This window comes from Pan troglodytes, chromosome 1 (genome assembly GCF_028858775.2).
Source record: "Pan troglodytes isolate AG18354 chromosome 1, NHGRI_mPanTro3-v2.0_pri, whole genome shotgun sequence".
Taxonomy (NCBI): domain Eukaryota; kingdom Metazoa; phylum Chordata; class Mammalia; order Primates; family Hominidae; genus Pan; species Pan troglodytes.
Genome location: NC_072398.2, coordinates 153,818,765 through 153,845,814, shown reverse-complemented (window position 1 = coordinate 153,845,814; position 27,050 = coordinate 153,818,765). Strand labels below are relative to the sequence as shown.

Below are 27,050 nucleotides of genomic sequence, written 5' to 3'. Positions count from 1 at the left end.
CCTGGCTAACACGGTGAAACCCCGTCTCTACAAAAAATACAAAAAAATTAGCCGGGCGTGATGGCAGGTGCCTGTACTCCCAGCTACTCAGGAGGCTGAGGAAAGAGAATGGCATGAACCTGGGAGGCGGAGATTGCAATGAGCCGAGATCACGCCACTGCACTCCAGCCTGGGCGACAGAGCGAGACTCCGCCTCAGAAAAAAAAAATAATAATAATAAATTTGCAGGGATTTTTGTGTTCTACCTCTTTGTTTCATTTTTCTCGTGCACTTAGGTAGAAAAAGAAATCATTGGCTAAGTTAATCAAGGGAACCCAAGAGCAAAGCCAATATTTTTGGTAAAAATGAGATTCTTAATTTCTGAAGAACTGAGTTCCTTCTGGCTTATACATGCATAAATAAGTGTTAGGCCCCAGAAGCAGTGAAGTCTTACAGAAATGGCGAGATCTTACTAAAGATAACTTACAATAGAACATTCCAAATGAACAACGCAGTGAAATGCATTTAAAACAATGAGGCTCCCAAATTAGTCTCATCTACAGATGCCTACTGATATGCAGAAACTTCTAAAAAGATTTCAATATTTTTATTTAAAGCACACATATTTTACTCTGGCCAGAATGGAAAATATTAGAATTCGGGTCCCCCATACAACTGGTTGGGCAGCAACTTGCAAAATTGAGATAATTTTGCCTGTGGTTCCATTATTTTCCTTTGTGATGCAGTTTGGCCCCCAGAACTATGGTGTGGTAAGCAGGGTCACTGAGGCTACTCAGGGAAGGGGAACCCAGAAACCTGACAAGCCAGCAAAAGGGCAAGAATTTCTTACCAGACTTCTGGCCTCTCTCTGTGCAAACTGGTTAAATGAATGGTAAAAATCACTGTTTAGCTCCTCTGTAAAGTTTTAATTAATGCAAAAAAAGGATTCTGAGGCTATTCTTAAGCTGTAGCGAATTTGGTGTCCTTGTCTTTCTGTATGGTTCTGTTATAAAGAGTACTTTAGGAATATAACATAGGCTTAGGACCCCACAAGCTCACTATTAAAGACGGCCCAGCAAGCTGGTCAATAACAAACGTTGCTGCAGTTCCCTGAACCAAACAAAAAAACTGCCTGAGGTCTCCATCTTGTTTTGTCCTTGGGAGCTTAACTGTGTAACCATGTGGTTGTACTTTCTCTTAGTCTCCGCCTTCCAGGGAAAAGGAATTTTGGGGTTCATGTCATAGCTAGCTCCGAAAATTATCTTGAGCAGTTAAAAGCCTTTGCAAACTCAAAATTGACTGCTCTAGACTTCTAGGAAGAGCAATGGAAGCTATCCAATATAGCTCAGTAGCTAAGGCCTTGCCTTTTTACAATGGTGGCCTGAGTTCAATTCCTGGCTTAGGGAACGAGTCCTTTCTGGTTTGATATCTGTATGACACTTACCATCTGTTGATTCTCTTCCCCTCCATAAACTGTATTACATTTTTCTTTCTCTGAGCGAGAAATATTGGCTGTTTGGCCTGGCTAAAGTGGGGTAGTAAGAAATTTAAAAGGACTTTTATAAAGAAGGCTAGAGTTAAAAGTCAGCTTAATTAAAAGTGGATATTCAAGCTCTAACAGCCTGGGACTCCTTGGGAAAAGCAGAGGAGGCACCACACACCGTGTTTTGGGAAAAACCTCTGTTTTCCTCAAGAAACCTTAGGAATTAAAAGTGGATAGATCCCTCTCAAAATCTAAGACTCTGTTCTGTTTTGTATTGCTTTATCTGATGTTTCTGACTTTGGGGAGTATCGGAAATGACTTTGCATCACAAGACAGCTTTGGTGTGTAATAACCAGGTAGGAAATATACTTTTAGGGATAGCTAATGGCAGTTATGGGGAGATACTCAGCTCTGCACATTTGGATCAGAGAAAGCATGCTCTTGGCCACCTAGAAGTTATGGAAATGTCCCCACCCACCACTAAGAGATAAGACACCCATGGGAGCTTGGCTGATTCCCCCTTTATGGGATCCAGGATCTGATATAAAAATGAGAATGAGACCCTTAATTTCTGAGATCTATTTTTCCTTCCAGCTGTGCCTGCTTATTATATTAATCTGTAGAAACTGCATGTTCCTGGCCCTGTTCCTCCAAGGACTCCACTCTAAAGCCAGTAATCCAATTAAAAACCGTAAAAACTGGCAAATAAAAAATCTTACAACTACTGGATCTTCTTCTGTCTGTCTATCTGTATAGCTATGTATGCGTTCTGTGTGTGATGTTTCTATAAAAGAGCTCTAATTAATTGGCTTGAAGAAGAATAGGAGCTTAAATCAAATATTTGAAAGAAGAAACCATAAAGCTTTTTAGTTCACATAACTTTAGTAATCTTTGGGAAATAAAAAATTTTAAAGATTTTTGGTAAAATAAAGACATTTGTTCTTAATCAGGCAGGTCAGGTATTAGGTTTGCTAAATGCTTTAAGGTCATAAACTGCTTTGACTTTTGAAAATTGTTCAATTTACCTATCTTGGAAATGATAGATTCTAGATAAGGCCTGGGGAAATGTGGAATCAGCCACGTCCTCTAGCTATGCAAAGAAGGTTATAAAGAAAAGAGATTTTATATAAGAAAGGATCCTGTATGGTAAATTCTTGTCCTGAAGTAAAATAACTGGTTGGTTAAAAACAGGGATGCTTAGGACAAGTCAGAAAGTCCAAGCATGACGTAGGTGGTCTGTGTAAGTCATGAAAGGATTCATGAAAGGAAATTTATGCACCAAAGGTAAACATTGCTAAGAGTTACTATTATAACATGTAATTGAGACTACTGAAATAACAGTTTTACATGCAAGGTGTATAAGGAAAGTAAAATTTGTTTTTGGTAAAAAAAAATTATAAGAAAGCATGAGAATGTAAATTTTTGCCTAGTGTAGAGGGTTAACAGATTGTTTTAAATTAGATAAGACAAAGCTAAATGTTGAGCAAGTTGTGGAAGGTTTGTAAAAATTAATTGTAAAAGAGATTCTGTGTGTAAACATATTGGCTACAGTTAAAGGGGTATTATTCAGTTTTTACATAAAGTGAACATTTAAAAAAAAGCACAATAGGTTTTTCTTAGAGCACTGATCTGCTCTTTAACAAAAATTCTAAAGAGTTATAAAAGGTTTGTAAGAATCTCACCTTATGGCCAAACTGATTAAGATTGATAAATTTTTCTATAAAGTTTTATTAAAAATGGGGGTTGACATTAATAGTAGACTTATGAAAGGGTGAAATTTGGCTCTCCCTGAACAAGATTTTCATGTAATATTAAAGGATAATAAAAAATTTTTGTTTGCCTTTTGAATAAACTAGGAAAAAAAGAAGGGAAAGACAAAAGACAGATGGTTTGGAAAGCTAAGTCTCCCCTCTATCAATGAGTAAAAGGTTTTTGCCTTTTTAGAAATTCTTCATCATTTTGGCTAAATGAATGACTATGGTGACCAGTAATTCTATTTCATATCAAGTGTTTAAACCTCTAACATGTTTGATAGGCTTCCTAAAATCAAATTTCAGCTTCAAAATGATCTTTTCTGACCTCTAACTTTGGGATGCTACAGAGGGCCCCTGAAGAATCCAAAAGACAGGTAAACAGGATTATTTGACATGTTATTTGGGAAGCACTGTAAAAATAAAAAATAATGCTTAACCTTCTTTAGGTTATATTTTAGTGTATGTCATCAATATGTTCCAATATTGCATGGGATTTCTAAAATTCTAATATGTCTAAGTAATGCTATCAATCATAATTATGGTTATTATGTTATTATAGACCACAGAAATTGTCCTTGTCAGCTGTGTTTTTAACTATGACTATTTAAAGTCACTTCCAGTTAATTGCTTAATGCTGCTGCAGTTTCTCAAAACTTGACAAGCACACAAAATCCTAGAATATGGTGTCTTTTAGGAGGTTCATGAAAGGATGGAAAGAACCTGAAAAGCACTCTTGAATACAGGTTCCTGATAACATAAGTCAAATTACCTATGATAACCCATCAGTTAGTTATCAGTGCTATATACCTAAATTGGAAAAAACAACTGGCATTCAAGATGACATAAGTCCAATGTCAAGCATGGACTCTTGGAGAACCAGAACAGCCACCTTGTCCTTCCTGAGTCCTTAAAGTTTTTGTTATTAAAAGTTATGCATTCCAAAACATCATGGAAAAGAGAAAATAATTCAAATTAAATATTGGTGTGGTAACTTACAAATTGCTAAAATAGTTTATAACCAATATTTGGTTTGTCAAACCCATATTCATGGGAAAACAATCAAAGCTTCAGCTACATTTGGTTACCTGACGGTAACCAGATGGTTGGGCCACTTAAACATTTTATAAAGGGATTTCATTCAATTGTCATTTTCAATGCATGTTTTCTGGTTGTATAAAAGCTCTCCCATCCAAGTGGGCTGACGTTATAATGTAGACTATTATGCTACAGTGTATTTTCACCAGGTAAAGAAAGCTTTTTATGGTTCACTGAGGACAGTCAATCCCTTCTGTTGGGAATAGGCCCCCAAATCTGCCATAAACTGGCCCCAAAACTGGCCATAAACAAAATCTCTGCAGCATTGTGACATGTCTTGAGATGGCCATGATGCCCACACTGGAAGGTTGTGGGTTTACCAGAATGAGGGCAAGGAACACCAGGCCCACCCAGGGCAGAAAGCTGCTTAAAGGCATTCTTAAACCACAAACAATAGCATGAGCAATCTGTGCCTTAAGGACATGCTCCTGCTGCAGATAACTAGCCAGAGCCCATCCCTTTACTTCGGCCCATCCCTTTGTTTCCTGTAAGGAATACTTTTAGTTAATCTATAATCTATAAAAACAATGCTTATCACTCCTTGCTCTCAATAAATATGTGGGTAAATCTCTGTTCGAGGCTCTCAGCTCTGAAGGCTGTGAGACCCCTGATTTCCCACTCCACACCTCTATATTTCTGTGTGTGTGCCTTTAATTCCTCTAGCGCCGCTGAGTTAGGATCTCCCCGACTGAACTGGTCTCGGCACCCTTCTGTCTAGAACCCAAAGACTGGATCTTCTGAAAACATCAGAGAAACACTGCCCACACCATCCACACTGCAACAAAACTTTGGAACCTTGAACTTTGGGTTCATAATCTCACAACTGGGAAAGATTCCTCCACACTCTTAGAACTGTACACCCATTTGGACCCTTAAGGTAAAGCTAACCAGGAAAGTTTCTCCCCAGAAGAAGATGGCATCTTTTCCCAAGATGACAGCTTTTCCCAAGATCACGAATCAAGACTTCTCTACTATCATGACACTCTTATCTTTGAATGTTTTTTCCTTGTTTATGCCTCTATGAACAATAGAAATAAAAAGGGGGTCTCTTGTGTGCACTTTGGGTATACTTTTATTTATGAAGGATTTTGCAGCCAGTCTTATATACAGATAACCTTATGCCTTGACAGATAAAAAATGAAGGCCCAATGTACATGATAAACTTTAATGGTATATACATTGCCTCATAATCAGTCAGAAACAGACCATTGGTTCATTCCTCTTAACCCACATCACAGGTTAAAGAGAACATTGCCAGGAGGCCTTCATACTTCTAGAAGGGCATCATTTGTTAGGTCCTTTTTCCATGGTTTGGAGTAAAAACGGCAATGATTAGAAGTGTATCCTTAATGATAGGCTCTACAGCAGATTCTACTGTAATATGTATAGTTACACAACAGACTTTAAATTCTCTTATGAAAGGTATGCTAAATAACACAATTGGCTACACAGAAAAGTATCTCTGCAGCTGCTGGCATTTGTGGTCTAGGAGAAATACATCAAACGTAGATTATAGAGATTCAGTTTTAGGGCATTAACGGAGAGACTGCTTAGTTAAGTGAGTAGACTCTTTATCTAGCTCATTCTTTAATCTATTTGATTTTAGGTGATTTGGTTTATGGGGACCCTGGGTAAGGAGCATATTCCAAACTCTTCATATTGTCCTCCTGATAGTCATAATAATAGTCTCCTTGGTGCGCTATATTTTCTCAAAGGTTTTAAATGTTTACAAGTCAGCCATCTCTAAAATGTCAAATGGTCTCTCTTCAACTGGAATGACAAGAGCTGAAAGAAATGTGTGACCATGAGGACACCGTAATCTATGACTGACATGCTGAGACCAGAAACCCAAAATGATGGTAACTGAGAGTGGCACTAATGCCGTAAGTTTTGGTCACACTCTCACCTAAGTGAGAACCTGACTAAAAAGGGGAAATTTTTTAAAAAGTTATGGGTGGCCACTGTTTTGGACTGAGATCATGCGCTAGGCCCCAACAGACCACAAAAAATGGAGCTGCTTGTGCTAAATGGGACAATAAAACTAAGACTTTAAGGAAACACACAAATCCTAGAACAGACCAGGTTTGTTTTCCTCCTGTTAACAAGACGTTCCAACATCAGGAGGTACCCTCTACTCAGTCCTTGGTCCTACCCTTGCAAAACTCACTGTTCTACTGTTTCCCAGTGGGTTTCAAGACCAAATAAGTACATTTATGATAGTGACAGTGACATTAATGATTAAAGTTTTGGTCAATCTCTCAAAATTGAGAAAATAACCAAAAGGGGGGAATTGGTAAAGTGAACTAAATGTGGTCTGAGAAGGACTCTGCTACATTTGAGTCCTTGTGGACAAACTGCAACCTAACTTAATAGGTAGACAACACTGAAAACCTAATTTAGGAGTATGCTCCTGTAACAATAGCTGAGTCTTGACCAATCCCAGGAGCCATACTTCACTCTTATACTGCTGAGTGCTCAAACTGTGTTCAAATAAGGCAAACGCTGAGCTGTAACCAATCCAGTTGTTCCTGTTCCCATTTCCAATTTCTGTACTTCCTTTCCCTTTTTTTTCTCTATAAATATTCTTCCACCACATGGCTGCACTGGAGTCTCTCAGAATCTACTGTGATTCTGGGGGCTGCCTGATTCATGAATCGCTCATTGCTCAATTAAACTCCTTTAAATTTAATTTGGCTGAAGTTTTTCTTTTAATACACTATAAACATAATTTGATGATATAGATAATGTCTGTTCATAAAAGTATGTTGTACACTACGTAATTCATAATTTCCAGGTTCTGTTTACTGTTCAGAACAATCAGATATTATATTTACATAAGCTTTTGCCAATAAACATTCTTTGAATGCCATTTATCATAAGGTCTCATTTGATAACTGAAAGTGTCTTTTTCACTTGAATACCAGGTCAGCATCACAGCAGTTATTTAAATCTGCACTGAATAAGCATCAAGTCAATCACTGCTGAAATCAAGACTCAAAAAAAAAGCTACTCTAAAGACATACTACTGCATTCCTATAAATAACAGTAACAAGTTTTTGTATCTTATTAAAATGATAAAATTCCCAAAATATCCCCAATAGATACAAGAATATGTTGTTTTTATAGTTTGGCAAGCCTATTCTACCATGCGTGATGATTCAACTCACACTTTATTCTTTTCAAGCCCCTGCAAAACCTATTTCACAAAACGCAGCATATGTAATATGACCTTCTCTCAACACAAAGCCAAAAGAAAAAGTGGGCACTGGAATTGTATAGCAAGTGTAGTTACACAGTAGTTATTTATGTAAATAGATTCCACATTTTCAAAATCATGCATTCCTATTAATTAGTTAAAAAAATGGGAGGGCACATACATATACATCTACTTATTTATAAGTCATACATATTTACTACTTTAAGTATATACAATAAATACTAGTGAAGTGTGAACCCCCAAAATATGAGACAGGTCTCAGTCAGTTTAGGAAGTTTATTTTGCCAAAGTTAAGGACACGTGCCCAGGACACAGCCTCAGGAGGTCCTACCAACATGTACCTAAGGTGGTTAGAGCACAAGTTGGTTTTTATATATTTTAGGGAAACATAAGACGTCAATCAACATGTGTAAGATCAACATTGGTTCCGTGGGTCAGGAAAGGCAGGACAACTAGAAGTGGGTGGGGGTTGGGGGGGCTTCCAGGTCATAGGTAGATAAGAGACAAATGGTTGCATTCTTCTGAGTTTCTGATTAGCCTTTCCAAAGGAGGCAATCAGATATAGATTTATCTCAGCAAGCAGAGGGGTGACTTTGAATAGAATGGGAGGCAGGTTTGCCCTAAGCAGTTCCCAGCTTGACTTTTCCCTTTAGCTTAAGTGATTTTGGGGCCCCAAGATTTATTTTCCTTTCACAGAAGCATAATTTCTTTCTTCTTTCCTAGATAAAAACAAAGAAAACTGCTAATATTTTCTTCCCTTACCACTTTTTGGTTACTTCATCTAAACAGAATATCTGGATCATGCCTATATAGATATTTTTAAGATCATCATCAATATAAAAGTGAAATTTTAAAAATTCTCAAAAAAAGTAGTCAGGAAGCCCAATCTGATAAACATATATGAAGGGAAAAATAGCCTAAAATAATTTCCCATTATTATGTTGCCCAAACACTGAAAAACCAGGTAAGCCCTTCATCAGGGCTGCTAGGCCATTCTTTACCTGCCTCCCTGAAATTCCTCTGCAGCCCAATTAGGAACTAGTGACCGGTAGGTAAAAAATATATACATATTTCAAATAGTTGAACAATCTTTCACAGTCCTGGACCATTAGAGTGTGAAATTTCAAAAAACACAACTTTTCGTTTGTAATAAACTGGTATTACCTTAATAAAAAATTTTCACGGAATGAAATTTAAATAAATTGTATTGGTTAAAATGTTTTTAAACTGTTCGCTTAAAAATGTTATACATAATAATATATAATGTTTTCCACAGCCATGCCTAATCACATACTACCTTAGAGCATTGTTTAGCTACTAGAGCTAAGATCTTCAGGCTTATCTTCCAGAAAAGCATCATCCCAAGCTAGAATAGTAACTGAAATTAACACAGCAGGAAATATGAGGGTCACAGGAATCTCTGATGCCCTCTTAAATTTCTGGGTTTCTGCCTCATAGGTGTTGCTTTTCCCCCTGACACAAATTATTAAGGATACTCTGTAGATTACTGGTTCTACAGCAATGTAATTAGGCCAAGCAAATTCAACAAGTCAAGCTAATCAGTAGCTTAATGCCAGGGTAAATTACCTTTTGGTTTTTCTTCCTCCTCCCTTCCCATGTCTTGAGGAATCTTCAAGTTAATAACTCTAGCCACCAATGCACTGTGAAATTCATCGTAATAAATCTGCTAACCACAGATGCTTGACCATCAAGATTTTCTGAATTACTTTCAATTTGCCAAATGTTGAACAATTAGCATTCTTCGATACATGATTCCAGGTATTCTGTACTCATATTATCAGAAATAAAAACTGAAAAAATTGCACTGCAGACAATTACTGACAGACTCATCAGTAAGCAGACATGTTATCACAGAGACAAATTACATGAGGGTAGAGCTAGCTAGCTATAGGCTCATATATTTAAAGTTACATGTGGTTGAATATAACGAAGATAATAGCTAACATTTATTGAGCACTCCTGTGATGGTTACAACTGAGTGTCAACTTGATTAGATTGTGCAAGGGCAGGAAGCATCCAGCAGGGGAGAAAGATGTAGTATTGGAGGCTAGGCCAAGCTAGTCTTTTCACATTATTCTGCCTTCTTTATATTCTAGCCATACTGGCAGCTGCTTAGATGGTGCCCACCCAGATTAAGGGTGGGTCTGCCTTTCCCAGCCTCAAATGTTAATTCAAAAGTTAAACCAAAGGGTTAATCTCCTCTGGAAACACCCTCGCAGACACACCCAGGATCAATCTATCTATCTATCTATCTGTACACACACACACACACACACACATATGTGAGTTTATTAAGTGTTATATATATTTGCATACTATTAGTTCTATCCCTCTAGAGAACCTTGAATAGTATAGATTTTGGTACGAGGAGTGATCCTAGAGGAACAGAATATTAAGGATGGAGTTCTTTCATTGGTTTTGGGGTTTCTGGAGTTGGCTGCTTAATATGATCAGTCCCCAAAATGCTAAGGACTCTATTTCTAATAGTATGGAGAACACTGATAGTCCTTGGCATAAACTATTGTGACAGTTATGCAAAATAAATTCATTTGACACACCTGATTCCCTGCTCATGAGAGACAAGGAGTTTAGTAACTCTATACATAATACCTTTGACCATATCTGGAGAACCAAGGAACATAATGAAGCTGGTTGGTTGCTCCTAAGCTTGGTGGACAAAGTGATAAAAAAATGATGAACTCAGGGATTCTGTCTCCCGGCTTCAGATACTGAGCCTCCCATCTGCTAAGATTGCCCTGACTGAGAGTCTTATCTCCTGTAGAGAAAGAGTTGAAATTGTGGAAAAACAGACACAAGTTCTTATCATGCAAGTGGCTGACCTGTAATGAAAAATGCATGGACAGCCTCGCTAGGCGTCTATTGTTAAACTGAGGGCATTGATTGGAAAAGAATGAGACCCTGCAACTTGGAATGGGAACATATGGAGGACCCAGATGAAGCTGGGGTCACTGAGTTTGTAAACTCTGATGAACCTTTTCTGCCAGAAGAAACAGCTTCCCCATTCCCAGCAGTGGCAACATCCCCTCTCCGACCCATGCTGCCATAAGCCTTTCCACCTTTGTCCGAGGAGAGAAATCCTACGCTGCCTGAGGCAACAGTAACGGCCTCCCCTGAGGCAGTTGTTAGGCAAAATAATGTTGATTCTCCTCAGGAGCCACCTCCAACACCCCTGTTTGCTTTCAGATCTATAACAAGTCCTGGCAGGCCCCTACAGGTGAGGTTGAGAGTGTGACCCATGAGGAGGTGCACTACACCTGAAATGCTTGAGTTTTCTAATTTTTATAAACAGAAATCTGGAGAACAGGCATGGGAATGGATATTAAGGGTGTGGGATAATGGTTGAAGGAACATAGAGTTAGATCAGGCTAAATTTATTGACTTGGGCCCACTAAGTAGGGACTCTGCATTTAATGTTGCAGCTCGCGGAGGGGGAGTTCTAATCGTTTATTTGCTTGATTAGCTGAAATATGGATTAAAAGATGGCCCACTGTGAGAGGTGGAAATGCCTGATCTCCCTTGGTTTAATGTAGAGAAAGGGACCCAAAGGATTAGGGAGATTGGGATAGTGGAGTGGATTAGTCACTTTAGACCTACTCATCCCAGCAGAGAGGATCCAGAAGATATATCCTTGACCAATGCCTTGCGAAATAGATTTCTGAGGGCAGCAACTGCATTTTTGAAGAGCCCTGTTATTGCTCTTCTCTGTATGTCAGATCTGACAGTGGGAACCGCAGTTGCTCAACTACAAAATTTAAATACAGTGGAAATAATGGGATCCCAAGGTGGCAAGGGCCAAGTGGCATCACTCAGCTGTCAAAGGAAAGGTAGGCATAGTTACTCTAATGGACAGCAAAGGCAAAGTGGCAATCAGAATATTCTAACTGGTGTAGAGCTCTGGCACTGGCTAATTAATCATGGTGCTCCTAGAAGTGAAATTGACAGGAAGCCTACTGCATTCCTACTTAATTTAACAAGCAGAAAACTTCGAGGTCAAATGGACAAAAGACTGATTTGAATTATAAAAACAGAGAATCGCGGCCCCTCAATCAATTTGCAGACTTGAGCCAGTTTACAGATCCAGAATCCCTGGGATGAAGGGGAGGTCAGGTCCCCTTGAGGAAGGACCCACTACATAACCAACAGCTTATGCAGTGAATCTTTCTCCCATCCTTCCCACAAGAAAACCTCCAGCCCTTTACCAGAGTAACTGTGCACTGCGGAAAGGGAAATGATCAGACATTTCAGGAACTACTGGACACTGCCTCTGAGCTAACATTGATTCCAAGGGACTCAAAACATCATTGTGGTCCTCCAGTTAAAGTAGGGGCTCATGGAGGACAGGTAATTAATGGGGTTTTAGCTCAGGTCCAACTTACAGTGTGTCCAGTGGATCCCCAGACTCATCTTGTGGTCATTTCCCCAGTGCCAGAATGCAAAATTGGCACAGACATTCTTAACAGCTGGCAGAACCCCCATATTGGCTCCTTGACTGGTAGGGTGAGCACTATTACAGTGGGAAAGACCAAATGGAAGCCATTAGAGCTGCCTCTACCTATAAAAATAGTAAAGCAAAAACAGTATCACATCCTGGAGGGACTGTGGAGATCAGTGCCACCATCAAGGACTTGAAAGATGCAGGGGTGGTGAGTCCTACCACATCCCTGTTCAACTCTCCCACCTGGCCTGGGCAGAAGACAGATGGATCTTGGAGAATGACAGCAGATTATCATAAACTTAACCAAGTGGCAACTCCAATTACAGCTGCTGTTCCAGATGTGGTTTCATTGCTTGAGCAAATTAACACATCTCCTGGTACCTGGTATGTAGCCACTGATTCGGCAAATACCTTTTTCTCCATGCCTGTCTACAAGGCCCACCAGAAGCAACTTGCCTTCAGCTGGCAAGGCCAGCAATATACCTTTACTGTCCTGCCTCAGGGGTATATCAGCTCTCTAGTTTTGTGTCATAATCTTATTCAGAGAGACCTTGATCCTTTTTGCTTCCATAAGATATCACCCTGGTACATTACATTGATGACATTATGCTGATTGGATCCAGTGAGCAAGAACTGGCAAACACACTAGACTTATTGGTGAGACATTTGCATGCCAGAGGATGGGAAATAAATCCAACTAAAATTCAGGGACCTTCTACCTCAGTAAAATTTCTAGGGATCCAGTGGTGTGGGGCCTGTCAAAATATTCCGTCTAAGGTGAAGGATAAGTTGCTGCATTTGGCCCCTCCTACCACCAAGAAAGAGGCACAATGCCCAGTGGGCCTAATTGGATTTTGGAGGCAACACATTCCTCACTGGGGTGTGTTACTCCGGCCCATTTATTGAGTGACCTGAAAGGCTGCCAGTTTTGAGTGGGGTCCAGAACAGGAGAAGGCTCTGCAACAGGTCCAGGCTGCTGTGCAAGCTGCTCTGCCACATGGGCCATATGACACAGCAGATCCAATGGTGCTTGAGGTGTCAGTGGCAAGCAGGGATGCTGTTTGGAGCCTTTGGCAGGCCCTCATAGGTGAACCACAGCGGAGGCCTCTAGGATTTCGGAACAAGGCCCTGCCATCTTCTGCAGATAACTATTCTCCTTTTGAGAGACAGCTCTTGGCCTGTTACTGGGCTTTGGTGGAAACTGAACATTTGACTATGTGTCATCAAGTCACCATGCGACCTGAACCGCCTATCATGAACTGGGTGCTTTCTGACCCATCCAGCCATAAAGTGGGTCATGCACAGCAGCATTCCATCATCAAATGGAAGTGGCATATACGTGATCAGGCTTGACCAGGTCCTGAAGGCACAAGTTTGTTACATGAGGAAGTGGCTCAAATGCCCATGGTCTCCACTCTTGCCACCCTGCCTTCTCTCCCCAAGCCTCCATGGATGGCCTCATGGGGAGTTCCCTATGATCAGCTGATGGAGGAAGAGAAGAGGAGGGCCTGATTCACAGATGGTTCTGCACAATATGCGGGCACCACCTGAAAGTGGACAGCTGCAGCACTACTGCCCGTCTAGGACATCCCTGAAGGACAGCGGTAAAGGGAAATCTCCCCAGTGGGCAGAACTTCGAGCAGTGCACCTGGTTGTGCACTTTGCATGGAAGGAGAAATGGTCCAATGTGTGATTATATACTGATTCATGGGCTGTAGCCAATGATCTGGCTGGATGGTCAGGGACTTGAAAGAAGCATGATTGGAAAATTGGTGACAAAGAAATTTGGGGAAGAGGTATGTGGATGGACCTGAGGGGTCAAAAATGTAAAGATATTTGTATCCCATGTGAGAGCTCAGCAATGGGTGACTTCAGCAGAGGAGGATTTTAACAATCAAGTAGATATGAGGACCCGTTCTGTGGACATCACTCAGCCTGTTTCCCCAGTCACCCCTGTCATCACCCAATGGGCCCATGAACAAAGTGGCTATGGTGGCAGGGATGGAGGTTACACAGGAGTTCAGCAACATGGATTTCCACTCACCAACGCTGACCTGGTTATGGCCACTGCTGAGTGCCCAACTTGCCAGCAGCAGAGACAAACACTGAGCCCTCAATATGGCACCATTCCTCGGCATGATTAGGCAGCTACCTGGTGACAGGTTGATTATATTGAACCTCTTCCATCACGAAAAGGGCAGTGGTTTGTCCCCACTGGAATAAACACTTACTCTGGATATGGGTTTGCCTATCCTGCACACAGTGCTTCTGCCAAGACTACCATCTGTGGCCTCACAAATGCCTTATCCACCGTCATGGTATTTCACACATCATCACCTCTGAACAATGCACTCAGTTTACAGCTAAAGAAGTGCGGCAGTGGGCTCGTGCTCATGGAATTCACTGGTCTTACCATGTTCCCCATCATCCTCAAGCAGGTGGATTGATAGAACAGTGGAATGGCCTTTTGAAGTCACAATTAAAACACCAACTAGGTGGCAGAGTTCTCCCAAAGGCCATGTATGCTCTGAATCAGCATCCAATATATGGTACTGTTTCTCCCATAGCCAGTATTCACAGGTCCAGGAATCAAGGGGTAGATGTGGAAGTGGCACCACTCATCATCACCCCTAGTGATCCACTAGCAAAATTTTTGCTGCCTGTTCCTGCAACATTACACTCTTCTGACCTAGAGGTCTTACCTCCAGCAGGAGGAACACTGACACCAGGAGACATAACAATGATTCCATTAAACTAGAAGTTAAGATTGCCACCTGGACACTTTGGGCTCCTCCTACCTTTAAGTCAACAGGCTAATAAGGGAGTTACAGTGTCAGTTACAGTGACTGACCCAGACTATCAAGATGAAATCAGTCCACTACTCCACAACAGAGGTAAGGAAGAATATGCATGGAATACAGAAGATCCATTAGGGCATTTCTTAGTATTATCACGCCCTGTGATTAAGGTCAATGGGAAACTATAACAGCCCAATCCAGGCAGGAGTACAAATGGCCCAGACCCTTCAGGAATGAAGGTGTGGGTCACCTGTTGCGGGAAGTCAGGGACCCCAAACGGATGGACCAGCTGAAGCCATGGCAGAAGAACGTGGATTGTGAAGATTTTATGGACATTTTATTAGTTCCCCAAATTAATACTTTTATAATTTCTTATGCCTGTCTTTACTGCAATCTCTAAACATAAATTGTAAAGATTTCATGGACACTTATCACTTCCCCAATCAATACCCTTGTGATTTCCTATGTCTGTCTTTACTTTAATCTCTTAATCCTGTCAGCCGAGGAAGATGTACGTCGCCTCAGGACCCTGTACTAATTGCATTAACTGCACAAATTGTACAGCATGTGTGTTTGAGCAATATGAAATGTGGGCATCTTGAAAAAAGAACAGGATAACAGCAATTGTTCAGGGAATAAGAGAGATAACCTTAAACTCTGACCGCCGGTGAGCCGGGCAGAACAGAGCCATATTTCTCTTCTTTCAAAAGCAAATGGGAGAAATATCGCTGAATTCTTTTTCTCAGCATGGAACATCCCTGAGAAAGAGAATATGTGCCTGGAGGTATAGGCTTATAAACAGCCCCCCCAGGTGCGCCTGTCTCTTATGTCGAAACTGCAGAGATGAAATATACTCCAGTCTCCCATAGCACTCCCAGGCTTATTAGGAAGAGGAAATTCCCGCCTAATAAATTTTGGTCAGACCGGTTGATCTCAAAACCCTGTCTCCTGATAAGATGTTATCAATGACAATGGTGCCCGAAACTTCATTAGCAATTTTAATTTCACCTCGGTCCTGTGGTCCTGTGATCTCGCCCTGCCTCCACTTGCCTTGTGATAGTCTATTACCCTGTTAAGTACTTGATGTCTGTCACCCACACCTATTCGCACACTCCCTCCCCTTTTGAAAATCCCTAATAAAAACTTGCTGGTTTTTGTGGCTTGTGGGGCATCACGGATCCTACCAACGTGTGATGTCTCCCCTGGATGCCCAGCTTTAAAATTTCTCTCTTTTGTACTCTGTCCCTTTATTTCTCAAGCCGGCCAATGCTTAGGAAAAATAGAAAAGAACCTATGTGATTATCGGGGCAGGTTCCCCGATAGTCACCCCACTAGGAAAAAAACCAAGACTTGTTAAGGTGCTTGCTGAAGGCAAAAGGAATACAGGATATATAGTAAAAGAAAGTAGTCATCTATACCAGCTATGATCATGTGACCAGCTGCAGAAACAGGAACCGTAATTGTCATGAGTATTTCCTTCCTCTTTTGTTAAAAACATGTTTGTGCATGTATACATTTGTACTTAGAAAATATCTTCAGTTTATTTCCTTTTTCCTTTATCATATGACATAAGATTTATTGACTTCATATCAGCATTTAAGTATTCTTAACTTTATACAACAGTACATTTGGGTTTGGGATTGATGTGTTTCCAGTTGTACAAAGGATAGTTGTATTACGTTAGGCAAAATTATGTTTTTAGGCAAAAGACTTATTATTGTCTTTATTTGAAGATTACATATAATCTCAGATGTGTATGGGTTCAAGTTGACAAGGGATAGACTTGTGATGGTTACTGAGTGTCAACTTGATTGCATTGAAAGATGCAAAGTATTGGTCCTGGGTGTGTCTGTGAGGGTGTTGCCAAAAGAGATTAACATTTGAGTCAGTGGGCTGGGAAAGGCAGACCCACCTTTAACCTGGGTTAGTACCATCTAATCAGCTGCCAGGGTGGCTAGAATATAAAGCAGGCAGAAAAACATGAAAGACTAGACTGGCCTAGGCTCCCAGCTGACATCTTTCTCCCATGTTGGATGCTTTCTGCCCTCAAACATTGGACTCCAAGTTTCAGTTTTGGGACTTGGACTGGTTCTCCTTGCTCCTCAGCTTGCAGACAGCCTATTGTGGGACCTTGTGATTGTGTGAGTTAACAATAAACTCATATATATATATATATATATATATACACACACACACACACACACACACACACAGATATACATATACGTATATGTACATCTGATTAGTTCTGTCCCTCTAGAGAACCCTAATACAACTCGGTATGTCTCAAGTATTGCAGTCTTAAAATAAGCACATTACAAGCATTATCTCATACACTATTTTTATGAGCTATATGTTATTATCATCTCCATTTTACAGGTTATGTGATGGAAGCACACACATGCCCCAGGTCACACAGCTAGCAAGTAGTGGCATTTGAATTCAAACCCAGATTTGTCTGACATGAACGTCTGCTTTTAATAACTTTGCATTATGCTGAAACTAAGAGAACTGCCATTTGAAAGCATTTAATAGCCGGGCATAGTGGCTCATGCCTGTAATCTTGACACTTTGGGAAGCTGAGGTGGGAGGATCGTTTGAGGCCAGGAGTTCAAGACCAGCCTGGGCCACTTGGTGAGACTCCATCTCTACCAAAAAAAACAAAAAACAAAAAAAAATTAGCTGATTGTGATATCGCACGGCTGTAGTCCTAGCTACTCAGGAGGCCGAGGCGGGAGGACTGCCTAAACCCAGGAGATCGAAGTCACAGTGAGCTACGATCATGCCATTGTACTTTAGCCTGTGCAACAGAGCAAGACCTTGTCTCAAAAAAAAGAAAAAGAAAAAGAAAAAAGGATTTAATGATATGTTTTTGTCTTAAGTTGATAATGGACTCTGACGATTAGGTTAGATACATGACCTCATCATTGCTGTTTAATATTTATGGCACATAATTAAAATAAAACAGGCTCTTGAAATTCTAAATCAAACCATCCAGAGACCTGAGTAAAAATTCTCAAAGAACAGCACTAGAGCATATAATTTCACCTGTAAATGTAGTAAGATACAAATGAAAAATCTCAGTGCCTCAATTGTAAAACTAAGATAACAGAACTTCAAAGAGATAAAGAGGCTAATATTCTAGACAGTCTCCAATTAATTCCCCAAAGCCCCTGACTCATTTCTACAGAGACGTATTGGGGCTGCATCCTGCTGCTGGTTCTTAGCCATCAGTTCTTTTCAGCCAACAGGCCTGCCACTTTCACTCTCAACCATGTGTACCAGTAGCCTACACCTTAAATCTTCACTGCTTCACCTCTACCTTCAAATATTCCCCAATGTTAATCAGTCTTCCAACAGCAGGAGAGGGGGCAAACAGCACAGCCACCTCACCGTTCCCTTCCCCATTCCTCTCAGGATGAAAATCAGTACAGCGTTGACAAGTTCTCTATCTCTTTCTTCCTGTTTTCCATTGCTTAACTCCCCACTAATTAGTTTACTAACTTACTAAAGCACACAAACCTCAGGCTTATAATTCAAATCTGTGCATTACATTACCAAAATTACAAGTTACTATCTTTCTGATCATTTTGGATGGCTCACAGAAATAGTCAAAATCAAGAGTGTTGTAGTCATGAATGTCACTGATCTAGCGTAACTTTCTTTTTGCTAAAATGTATAGGACAAAATTTTTTAAAATCTTGATACATTGCATACAGTCTATCATAACAAACTACTATGTGCAATCTTTCACATATTCTCATGTTCAACAGAAATTTTACTTTTGTTATTTTTCCAATAATGATCTGTACTGACTTAGTCAGTCTCCCTAACTAAGCTACTATAATAAAAGTATTTTGGAACCTTGCTTAGCACCAAAAGATTTTAACAGTCTACATCTAACCTCTTTAGAGTGCTGCAAGCAATTTCCTAGGACTTGACCACATCCTGAATTATACATTTTGCCTAAAAAATGTATGCAAACATCACTAATATGCCTTTTATGATACATTTCTAGTGTCAAATGGCAAGAAAATCAAAAGATCTGCTTAGTTTTCTCCAGGCGGAAAGCAAGATAACAAAGATATTCTTTTCATTAAAGAACTCAGATGTCTATTTTTCTTCTGAGCCATCACTTTTATTATTTTCTTAAAAATCTTTTGGCAATGGCCAGGCACAGTGGCTCATGCCTGTAATCCCATTACTTTGGGAGGCCAAGGTGGGCGGATCGCTTGAGCCCAGGAGTTTGAGACCAGCCCAGGCAACATGGCAAAATCCTGTCTCTACAAAAAATACAAAAATTAGCCAGGCATGATGATACCTGAGTAACCTCCCACTCATGCTCAGGCCAAATTCTTAGAAACCATTAATATAAAACTCTGTGGAATATCTTCCTCCAAAGAAATCAAATTCTATTCACAAATGTTAATTTCACTTTTGTCCCAGCTACTCAGGAGGTTGAGGCAGGAGGACTGCTTGTGCCCAGGAGGTCCAGGCTGCAGTGAGCCGAGACCGCGCCACTGCATTCTAGCCTGGGATACAGAGCAGGACCCTGTCTCAAAAAAAAAAAAAAATCTTTTGGCAAGGACTAAATATAGGGACACAACACTAGTCGTGAAGAGTACTTTGCCACTGCTCTGCTCTTCAGTTTGATCATAAAAGCCAACTAAGACAAAAATTAAAGGGAAAAAATATAGAATGAGGACTGTCACAGATGAAATCAAATTAATTAGAAGATATTAACAAATATCAATTAAATGTAATTCAATAATACATACATTTTAAAAGCAATATAATGGTGTTCATTCTCATGAATTTAACTATTACACATTAAATTGTTCAGGCACTTACTTTATCAATATTTTAGATTCCACATTGCAATAAGATTATGGAAAAATAAAATTAAACTTTACGGAATAATGGAAACAAGATTACAGAATTAGCCACCAAACTTCATTTTCAGGGAGTAGAAGAAAAAATTGGTTTAAACCAGCTTTCTACCATATTGAATAATATGGTAGAGATGACCTGTGAACACATATTTTTAGTAGATAACCACATTAAAAATAAAAGAGAAGGCAGAGTTCTGGATAAGAAACTTTTAAAATTTCTTCCACTTCTAACATAGAAGTAGTGATTAAAATTTAGTCACAACATGCTAGAGTTAATGGGTATAGAGTACAGGATGGTGGAAATAAATACAGAATAAGTCTTAAAATACATTTAGGACTAAAATACATTAGTCCTAAAAATAAGCTCTCTAATAAGATCTTTCTTGATTGTCCTTTGCTTCTTTTCTTTAGATATCCTGTATGGTGAAAAGTTGACAGGTTCTGATTAATATAGGTTTTACTTTCTAAAACCATATCTGAATTTCATGATTGGAAGGCTTAGAGATGGATACCACTTTAATTATATAAGTTAACAGACAGATGTAAGGATTTAACATCAGAGCACCTTTTACTGAATTGAGTAACTTCCCACTCATGCTTTGGCCAAATTCTTAGAAACCATTAATATAAAACTCTGTGAAATATCTTTCCTCCAAAGGAAGCAAATTCTTTTCACAAATGTTAATTTATCCTTTTAATTTCTTTTAAAGAGATATAACATAACACAGTAAGAACAGTTTCCATCAGACTGTTAGCTGACAGTGTGGCATGAGAATGTGTGTGTGTGTGTGTGTGTGTGTGTGTGTGTGTGTGTGTGTGTGTGTGTTTCTCCTAAGCTTTGTTCTTTCCGGTGACAACTCAGGTAGGAGGAAATGAGAATTACAATGGCTGAGCAGAATATCCACCTTTGCGTAGAAGTTTCATGCCACACTGGAGTTTGTGCCTTATGTAGCAACTCCATAAATACAGTTTTCAGGGTGTCTAAAAGGAACAGACTCAATTACAAGAATCATTGCACTCTGGAAAGCCCGAAGATATGTCTTTCTCCTCAGGCATTCATCATTTATTCATCCTAGTCCAGTTGTAGTCACCTAATGAATAAGGGAACATTTTTACCATAAGCAACATTGCCTGCCCTTGTCATATTTCCAAGGGAACAAAGTTAGAAAGCGAACACAAGTCAAATTCTTACACAGAAGGAAAGGGCTTTGTTAACCCTTTTCTATATCTTAATATTTATTCTAGTCATTATTTTTAATTGCAAGGAATCACTAAAGCTAGATCAAGAAAGAAGGATATACTATTCTGGACACAGGCCCTGGCAAAGATTTCATGACGCAGATACCAAAAGCAATTGCAACAAAAACAAAAATTGATAAATGGGACCTAATTAAAATAAAGAGCTTCTGCACAGGAAAAGAAACCATCAGCAGAGTAAACAATCTACAGACTGGGAGAAAATGTCTGCAAACTATGCATCTAACAAAGGTCTAATATCCAGAATCTATAAGGAACTTTAAAAAATTAATGAGTAAAAAATAAACAACCTTATTAAAAACTGAGCAAAGGACATGAACAGACACTTCTCAAAAGAAGACAAACAGCCAACAAACATAGGAAAAAATGTTCAGCATCACTAATCATTAGAGAAATGCAACTCAAAACCACAGTAAGATACCATCTCATGCCAGTCAGAATGACTATTATGAAAGTCAAAAAATAACATATGCTGGCAAAGTTGTGGAGAAAAGGGAATGTTTATACACTGCTGGTGGGAATATAAATTGATTCAGCCACTGTGGAAAGCAGTTTGGAGATTTCTCAAAGAACTTAAACTACTATTCAACCTAGCAATCCCACTGGGTACATATTCAAAGGAATATAAGTCATTCTACTTTGCTGTTATATAAGGGATATATAATATCAACCTAGGTGCCCATAAATAGTGGATTGGATAAAGAAAAATGTAGTACATAACACCATGAAATACTACACAGCCATAAAAAAACACACAATTTTGCCCTTTGCAGCAACATGGATGAAACTAGAGGCTATTATCCTAAGTGAATTAATGCAGGAACAGAAAACCAAATGCCACATGTTCTCACTTATAAGTAGGAGCTAAACATTGGGTACACATGGACACAAAGAGGGAAACAACAGACACCAGAACCTATTTGTGGGTGGAGGGCGGGGGGAGGGTGGTGATCAAATAACTACCTATTAGGTACTATGTTTATTATCTGTGTGACAAAACAATTTGTACACCAAACCCTGTGATACACAATTTACTGATATAACAAATCTGCATATGTACCTCCTGAACCTAAAATAAACGTTGAAAAGAAAAAAAAAAAGACTCAGTGGCCAGGTCATCAAGATTCTGGGCACTGAGAAATGGAAAAAGAACAAAACCAACCTGATATTTCGGACGGGGAACCAGGTGGTCAAATGGATGGAGAGAAGTCATGGAACTGAAAAAGCACTGACTACTCCTGCTTAAGTGTGGAGCAGAGGATCACGTGGAAGCAGTGAAAAAGCTCCAAACTCCACCAAGCTCCTGCAGAAGAATAACCTGAATCTGCTCAGAGACCTGGCTGTGCACACTGCCCATAGCAGGAACAACCCAGACTGGTGAGGTGTGGTCATATTACACAGGAAGGAGGGTGATTCAGAGTTCATGAATATCATTGCCAATGAGATTGGGTCAGAGGAGACCCTCCTGTTCTTAACCGTGGGCGATGAGAAAGGTGCTGGACTTTTCTTACTGGCAGGGCGACCTGCAGCTGTGGAGACCTTGGGGCCCAGGGTGGCTGAGGTCCTGGAAGGCAAAGGAGCAGGGAAGAAAGGCTGTTTTCAGGGCAAGACCACCAAGTTGAGCCAGCGGGCGGAGGCACAGGCGCTTCTCCAGGACTACATCAGCACGCAGAGTGCTAAGGAGTGAGAGCTTAGGGTGCTCACTTCCTGTTTCCACAGGAATCTTTTGGTCAATAAAATAGTTTGACTCAGAAAAAAAGAAAAGAATGACTATTAAAATGGCACACAGTTTTACGGAAATTCAAGAATAAGGCCTTACAGAGATTACAACTCAAAAGTAGTTCTAGATATATCAACATTAACAACTGGTGGAACTTCACGGGCTCCAGTATTTTGCCACTAATGTGCTAATGTGACTAGTTATTCTGCAAACATCTGCTTCTTTCTCCTTTCCCTGCTAATAGGCTTATTATTCCTGTGACGTCTGTACACAAGTCATCACTAAAAATGGCTCAACTTACAAACATCTACTTTTTATGACCTTTCATATACATACAGAATATATAGAATCTAGATATTTATATATCTATATATTTAAATTATAAATATATTTTTTTTACTTTTATTTTGCATTCAGGGGGTACATATGCAGGTTTGCTACATGGGTATATTGTGTAATGCTGAGGTTTGGGGTACTAATGATCCTGCTACCCAGGTACTAAGCATAGTATTCAATAGGTAGTTTTTCAGCCTTTGCCATTCCCCCCAACTCTAGAGGTCCCCAGTGTTTATTATTCCCATCTTTATGTGCATGTGTACTCAATGTTTAGCTCTCACACTTATAAGTAAGAACATGTAGTATCTGGTTTTCTGTTCCTGCATTAATTCACTTAGTAAAATGGCCTCCAGCTGTATGCATGTAGCTGCAAAGGACATGATCTTTGTTCTTTTTATGGCTGCATAGTATTCCATGGTGTATATGTACCACATTTTCTTTATCCAGTCCAATGTTGATGGGCATGTAGGTTTATTCTATGTCTTTGCTATTGTAAACAGTGCTGCAATGAAAATATGAGTGCATGTGTCTTTATGGTAGAACAATTTATATTCCTTTGGGTAGGTGCCCAATAATGGGATTGGTGGGTCAAATGGTAGTTTAAGTTCTTTGACAAATCTCCAAACTACTTTCCACCGTAACTGAACTAATTTACATTCCTACCAACAGTGTAAATGTGTCCCCTTTTCTCTGCAGCCTTGCCAACATCTTTTATTTTTTGACTTTTTAAGTCATTCTGACTGGTGTGAGATGGTATCTCACTGTGGTTTTGATTTGCATTTCTCTAGTAATTAGTGATGTTGAGCACCTTTTCATGTTTTTTGGCCATTTGTATGTCTTCTTTTGAGAAGTGTCTGTTTATATCCTTTGCCCAGTTTTTAATGGGGTTATTTGGTTTTTGCTTGTTGAGTTGTTTATGTTCCTTATAGATTCTAGATATTAGACCTTTATCAGATGCACAGTTTGTAAATATTTTCTCCCACTCTGTAGGTTGTCCGTTTACTCTGTTGATAGTTTCTTTTCCTGTGCAAAAGCTCTTTATTTTAATTAGGTACAACCTGTCAACTTTTATTTTTGTTGTAATTGCTTTTGAGGACTTAGCCATGAATTATTTGCCAAGGCCAGCATCCAGAATGGTATTTCCTAAGTTTTCTTCTAGAATTTTTAATTGGAGATCTTACATTTATATCTGTAATCCATCTTGAGTTAATTTTTGTATATGCCTTTTTATGATCTTTCTAATGATAATTAACACTCTCACAGTAATAATAAAACTAGTATTTGGCATCACTAAATTAATGCCAAGTAAGTTAATGCTAAACCAATGCAATCAATGTAATTAGAAAACATGATAGGCTGATTCAGGAGATTATATAATGAAGCAAAGGAGAACAAAGCTGGGAATTACAGCTGGGCCAGCCAACCAAAAATATTCACCCCTTTTAAGTATTGTTTCCCCTCTAAGTATTGTTACAGATGAAAAAACTAAAGCCAAGAGAGATTAATTTTTCCAAGATCAAAAAATGAATAGTGACATTCTCAGGCTATTTCCAGGTTTACTGAAGGCCTGATGATACAGGAAGAAGTAAAACATGTAAACATGAACCTCAGGCACAGCGAAGAATTGTCTTACGTAATAATAGGTAGAACTTCAGGTGACAAAGCAGTTGTTCTACAGACTATTCTGAATTCCTCTGCCCTGTCTGATTTCTTATTCTCTGCAGGCTGTGCCAACTGCTAAACTTCACAATCACCACAGTGAGAAACAAGGGAAGTAGAGAGGCAATGCAGCCACTCATGTTCTCATCACATATATGCTTTGTATTACTTCTTTGTTGGTTTGATAGTAATCTGAGTAAAAGCAACTTAAGTAAAGTCATCATTTTTGCCCATCTCTGAAGCAAGGCTAAACTTTGTGGTCTGGCCTAACTCACTAACAGAACCATGATTTAAACTAAAGTAGTCTGATTCTGGGGCTTATATTCTGAAACACTATTAACTGCCTCCCATCTAAGTTGTCATATTCTTATGTTTACACAATCCTTGACAGCACCTGAATTTTAAACTAGTTTATAATTTATTTTAAAGCAACCATTAAACAAAGTTATTTAACAAAGCCATCACAGGAAACCAAGTTATTGTACATTATGACATAAATATTAGATATAAGACACCAATAGGTTCACCTTATTAGGAATACCAAAGTGAAAATAAAAATAGTTTGCTGAGTTATCCTCAAATGGAAATAAATAGCTCTAAAGAAAGCTTATTAGGAAAAAGCTCTGAAGATAGGCTACTGTAATTTTGGTAAAGTTATTAGATTATTTATTAGTAAATCAAATAAAAATTATCATGCAGACATCAATTTCATAAAGCATATTGGCATTTATCTTTATTTTCAATGAATTGCTTTCATTTATCCTTTTTCTTTATTATTACATTTATTTACACTGATGAATTTGGCAACATAGTATAATATAATCTCAATACCCAATTCTAGTATTAGGTCTGCCACTATGCAGCTGTTAACTGTAAACATCACGTTACCTCTCAATAATACATTTTTCTCATGTATAAAATAAAGAATTTATCTGCACTATTAGTTTTGAGGTCTTTAAAGATTACTTTTATTCCAAATTTTTAAAATATGAAAAGCTTTTGAAGATTAAAAAATGTTTTAAAGGTACAAAGATTTGAAAGGAAGAAAACTCATTGTTTGAAGATTTTATGGCTATCAAAAATAAAAATTTATAGTCAATTATTAGAATTAATAGGAGTTTAGCAAGTTGCTAGAACAATATATAAAAATCAACTGCATACACAGCAACAGAAGTTAGAAAATGTATTTTTGGAAAGGTACCATTTACAATAATAACAAAAAATAAGATAACTTTAAAAAGCTACCAAAGATGTTTATGGAGAAAAATTTAAAAATTATAAAACTTGAATGCTATTAAACCCGTAATTAAATAGATAAACCTTATTCATAAATTGAAAGACTTAATACCAAAAAGAAGCCCCTTCTCTCTAAATTAATCTATAAACTCACTGCAATGCCAATGAGAATCCTAACAGGGATTAAGAACTTGACAAACCAATTCCAAAATTAATATGGAAGAACAAGACCTAAGAATAGGCAAGACCATTCTAAAAAAGAATAAAGCAAAGGAAATCAAGTTAACAGATATAAAGATAGTGACAGTAGTAAAGACATTGTGGTATTGGTGAAGGAATAAGCATCTTTCTCTTCAGTATCAAAATCTTCCTATCTATTTACAAATCAATAAAGAAATTTCCCCTATGCTTCATAAACCCCATTCATGGTCTTGTTAGACTTGCAAATTGGTCCTACATATGATCTAAACATAAGAGCATCAAGGTAGTGGCCAAACTTCTCCTTTTACCTTGTCACTGTTCTCCTCAGAACACATTTCAACTTCCTAACTATTCTAAGTGTTTCTCTATTCAAGATATTATACACTTCTCCACAAGGAACATCATGTAGAGTGGCAGATCAGCTGCCAATATGTGAATAAAATGACAGATTGTTCAGAATACATAAGTATACTTATTCAAACACTATTATTTATATTTTTAGGAAGTATTTTAGAAAAAACTGTTGAGAAGTGATAGGAGACAAGAGAAGAACATTCAAAGGCATGAGTTAAAATTATCTTCACAATAACTATGATTGTACATTGCAAATTATTTACAAAACTTATTGCAGGACTGAAAAATCCTTTTGTTCATAAAAAATGAGACAAAATCACCAAATATGATTATCAATATATTAAAATAACATAAAATAGTAATATAATAAATGTAAAATACATTTAGAAATTTTAATAAATGAATTGTAATGGCATAAAAATAAAATCAGTGACCACCCTAATCAGAGCAATCTATGAAGTTCTACACACAGGGAAACAAAGGAACAAAAGATATTTAGATAAAAAAGAACACAAGATATTCTAGGTTTTCTAGGTTCCACAGCATTTACTTATATCACAGCTATCTTCTCCCCAAGAATTACAACAGTTAA

At 38.6% G+C, this 27,050-nt stretch overlaps 1 protein-coding gene and 2 pseudogenes across 1 annotated transcript in view; 2 read left to right on the top strand and 1 right to left on the bottom strand.

Annotated features, from left to right (window-relative positions):
• PIGK (phosphatidylinositol glycan anchor biosynthesis class K) overlaps positions 1–27,050 on the bottom strand; it is a 130,042-nt gene that overhangs the window by 83,345 nt on the left and 19,647 nt on the right. The gene's annotated exons all lie outside the window — the stretch shown is intronic.
• On the top strand, positions 11,073–14,763 carry LOC134807876 (uncharacterized; annotated as a pseudogene).
• On the top strand, positions 18,438–22,654 carry LOC134807875 (alanyl-tRNA editing protein Aarsd1-like; annotated as a pseudogene).